This window comes from Mus caroli, chromosome 6, assembly GCF_900094665.2.
Source record: "Mus caroli chromosome 6, CAROLI_EIJ_v1.1, whole genome shotgun sequence".
Taxonomy (NCBI): Eukaryota; Metazoa; Chordata; class Mammalia; order Rodentia; family Muridae; genus Mus; species Mus caroli.
This window is the reverse complement of record NC_034575.1, coordinates 124054082-124058700: the sequence shown is the minus strand read 5'-3', so window position 1 is coordinate 124058700 and position 4619 is coordinate 124054082.

Sequence of the window (4619 nt, the reverse complement as noted above, 5' to 3'; positions counted from 1 at the left end):
GCATATAAAGACAAAATCAAGACTTACTTGAAAACCACCCTTGAAAAGCCAGACTGGTTTTGAATTCACAAAGATGTGCCTACCTCTACCTCCCAAGTGCTGGGATTAAAGGCATGCACCACCACCACCTGGCAGAACTGTGGCCATTTCAATGCAAATAAATTAAGATCCAAAGCACCCCCCCACCCCACCCCACCCCACCCACGTTGGATGTTCACCAGGCCATTGAGATCTCAACTTTTGGTTTCTGTGGAGGTTGGAAGATGTCACTTGTCCATTTCCTGTGTGGAGGTTGGAGGATGTCACTGGTCCAGCTTCCAGGAGGCTGTCAGTTGCTTGAGAGCTAGGGAAGATGGATTTTGTTTCTGTGTCTCTCTAGTTCTCAGCTCCCATGGGGCCCAGGAAGTCATATATGTTCAAGGAGCCTGGTAAGCAAAGGCTGTATTCTCAGGACTTGCAAGGTAGAGGATTCAACTCCAAGGCCAATCTTCTCCATGTGAGGGGTCACCCTTAATGACCTAAGGAGCAGATCCAGCCTGACATAGGCTAAATCCTGTCTCAAAGGATGCAAGAATCAGGAGGTGGCTGGAAGGGTGGCTCAGCAGTCAAGATGATGACACATGAGGACAAGGGTTCAAATCCGCTGGGCGCGGTGGGGCACACCTTTAATCCCAGCATTTGGGATTACATCACAGGAAAGTAATTCTCTAGAAACAGAAACAGGGCTGGTGAGTGGATAAAGGGGTTTCTAGCCATAGGACAGTGTGCCTGACAACAGGAGTGGGTGGAGAGAAGAGGAGAAAGGTGGCTCCCAGAAGTTGTCTTCCAGCCTTCGTGTATACAATAAATAAACACATGTAATTTAAAAACGTTTAAAGATAGAGAGCCGGGCGTGCTGGCGCACACCTTTAATCCCAGCACTAAGGAGGCAGAGGCAGGTGGATTTCTGAGTTCCAGGACAGCCAGGGCTACACAGAGAAACCCTGTCTCGAAAAAACAAAACAAAACAAAACAAAGTTTAAAGGTGCCAGACAGTGGTGGTGCACGCCTTTAGTGGGAGGCAGAGGCAGGAGGATGTCTGAGGTCAAGGCCAGTCTGGTCTACAGAGCAAGTTCCAGGATAGCTAGGGATACACAGAGAAACCCTGTCTTGAGAAACAAAGCAAAACTAAACATAATAAATTGATTTTTCAGCAGCTACAGAACTGCAAAACAAAAAACCAGCAACTACAGCACTGACTCTATCCTACATTTCTGCATTAAGACAGCAACAGCTTCATAACAAGTGTTAAAACTTTCTTTGGAGATGAAGATGAATCCACATTACCGGTCCCTTTTGCCAAAGGACTGCTGTGGGTGCATGAGTGGTATCAATAATGGACGCAGCCAACTATTGAGCATAGTCTATATAACGTGTCTGTTGTTGGCTAATAGCGTCCTCTACTTTCTGCAAAGCCATTCGTCCCTCGTCTGTTAACTGTGGAGGGGATCAGGATTTGCGCCCTCCTTGAGGATCTCAAACAGAGGTTTAAGTTCTCCTGGAGTAAGCTTAAGATGAGGTCTTAGCCAATTAACATCTCCTAACAACCTTTGAAAATCATTTAGAGTAAGTAAATTATCTTTTCTTACTTGAGTTTTCTGTGCTGCAATCTGCTTAGGATATAACGTATGCTCCAAATATTGAAAAAAGAATTTGCCTTTGAATCTTTTCCGGAGCAGCAACGACTCCAAAATTTTAAAGTTTGTGGTACAAGAGCAAAAGTTTGAGTAAAACCTCCTCAGAAGGATCGGCTAATAAAATAGTCATATAATCAATAATATACACTGGAAGATTCCAAGTCCTAACTTCTTGTATTGAAGCAGTGACCAAAATTTTTTACATAATGGAGGGCTATTAGCCATTCCTTGAGGCAAAACTTTCCAATGATATGGCTTCATGGGTTCTTTAAAGTTACAAACGGACTAAAAGCAAACCCTTTACAATCATTAGGGTGTAAAGGAATAAAGAACAACCCTCCAAATCCATAATAATTCTATGTACAGTAGGCAGGCCAGATTGTAATGCCTCTACACGTTCCATAGTCTCACTAACCTTTCCCAAACCCTGCAGCAATCTCCACCTGCTGGATTTCTCTCTCTCTCTCTCTCTCTCTCTCTCTCTTTCTTTCTTTCTTTTTCGAGACAGGGTTTCTCTGTATAGCCCTGGCTGTCCTGGAACTCACTNTGTAGACCAGGCTGGCCTCGAACTCAGAAATCCGCCTGCCTCTGCCTCCCAAGTGCTGGGATTAAAGGTGTGTGCCACCACTGTCCAGCTTACAAATTTCTAATCATAACCAGTAACTAATAAGCCAATAATTTATAACCAAGACATGTAAAACATATTTGTACTTTTAAACCCATTCAGAAACAAAAATGAAATGGCTGCATACATTTACTTATTTAAACAAGACAAAATTCTTAATTTTTCTAGCTGTAATTTCAAGAGAGGAGCACCTTGTCACCTGTTGAACCCAATAATCACAAGCACAGAGATTTTTTTTGTAGGAAAACCAGCCATCAGTTACCTTACCATAGAACTTGAGAATCTGCTGGCTCCTTTAAGAGCAGCTTTTACAATCAGCTCCTAGCAAGGCTTCTCCAGCCACAACAGACTCCTAACTACAGGTGCAGGGCTCCAAAGACCAATTGATACTCTTTGTTTTTGTTTTGTTTTTTTTCTCTCTCTCTCTTTTTTGAAATGAGTTAAAACTAAATCAAGGGCTGAACAACCAGCAGATAGAGTTTTAACCGCCTTTTCTTTTGAACGTGAAACAACACAGAACAACCAAACCACAAAAGGAAAACACAGACTTCACATAAAACAGTCAGTTTTGACTGACATGGATGGATTGGCCCGCTAAGGACAGACAATAGACAGAGAGGAAAGAGAATTAGACGTCCCGATGGGACCCAGATATCCTACGTAAGAGACCCAGAACCAGGCATTCCTCCAGTAGGAGCCAGAGAGGAGGCAGGATGTCTCCTGACCTCCTCCTGCTCCTAGGAGAGCTCTGAAACAGCTTACGTTCATTTTCCTTCTCTTTCACCAAATCGTCCCCAGATAGTGGGGAGGACTGCTTTTCTCAAACCTGTTCTCTCGATTCTCAGGTGTAAACTATCTCTAGTCAGGGTCCAAGGGCTAAAAGCACCTATGAGTTACCTTCACTTCTCTAGATTTCCACGTAGCTCTAAACACAGACACAAACACATCTTACCTTCACCTTGCCCTTCTACAAGGTTTATTCACCGCTGGCCCAAATCTTCTTTACTTTCCTTTGCACGTGCTTCCAATTCCCACGGTGTCCATCACTGTATCCCGCTTACTGGAGCTCCAACGTTGAGGCGCCATCTGACCAAGCCCGCTCAGTCAGTCAACAGGTTCTCCAGCGCAGGAATGAGGATTAAAAAGAAAGACAGTCAGACAACATTGTAGCATGACCCCAGTCAATTTTGAGACTGAAGGCAAATTTTTATTTATTTTAGTTATTTTTATTTTTAAAGATTTATTTATTTATTATATGTAAGTACACTGTAGCTGTCCTCAGATACTCCAGAAGAGGGCATCAGATTTCATTACGGATGGTTGTGAGCCACCATGTGGTTGCTGGGATTTGAACTCTGGACCTTCGGAAGAGCAGTCGGCGCTTTTAACCACTGAGCCATCTTGCCGGCCCAAATTTTTATTTTCCAATCCACTTTTTATAGCATTTTATTTGCATGCAAGTCTTTTGGGCAAGCAGTGCTATAAGGAACAAAGCAGCTAGCGATTACTCCCATGACAGTTGTTTAAAAGGGCTTGTCATAATGACCGAAATACTTGAGCCCACTTCCTTGCCCAAGCCCAATATCTTGCCTGGAGCCTAGTTCTTCTGTTCCACCCAAAGACTAAAATTCTTGCCTTATCTTACTTCTCCATTACAACCTAAAGTTAGATTCTTGCCGAAACTTACTTCCTTATTATACCCTAATGCCAGATTCCTGCCTGAAGCCCATCTCCTTGTCCTTGGCCAATGCCAGACTCCTGCCAAGCGGTGCCCCAAAAGGCTTTCCACAGTAAATAAGTAAATAAATAAATAAACAATAAATAAATAAATAATAGAATAAATAAACACGACCTGTATTGTGTGCCTGTGCACTGTATGCCTGCAATACCTAAGAGAGCCAGAAGAGGGCGCATGGACCTCCTTCCTGGAGTTTTACAAGGTTGTAAGGCACCAGGCTGGGAACTCAACCTCTGTCCTCTGTGAGAGGAACAAGCGGTCTTGGCTGCTGAGCCATCTCTGCAGACCATGCTGTTTCTCTTTCTGAAACAGGGTCTCACTCACAGCCCAGGCTGGTCTGGAATTCATTATATAGCCCAAGCTGACCTCAATCTCATGGCAATCCACCTGCCTCAGCCTCCAGTACTGAGATTGCAGGTGTGAGTCATTATGACTGGTGTTTAATTGTTTAATTGCTTTTTAAAACACCTTGTGAGGTATGGGAGGTTAGCTTTTTTTTTTTTTTTTTTTTTTTTTTTTTTTTTTTTTTTTTTTTCGAGACAGGGTTTCTCTGTATAGCCCTGGCTGTCCTGGAACTCAC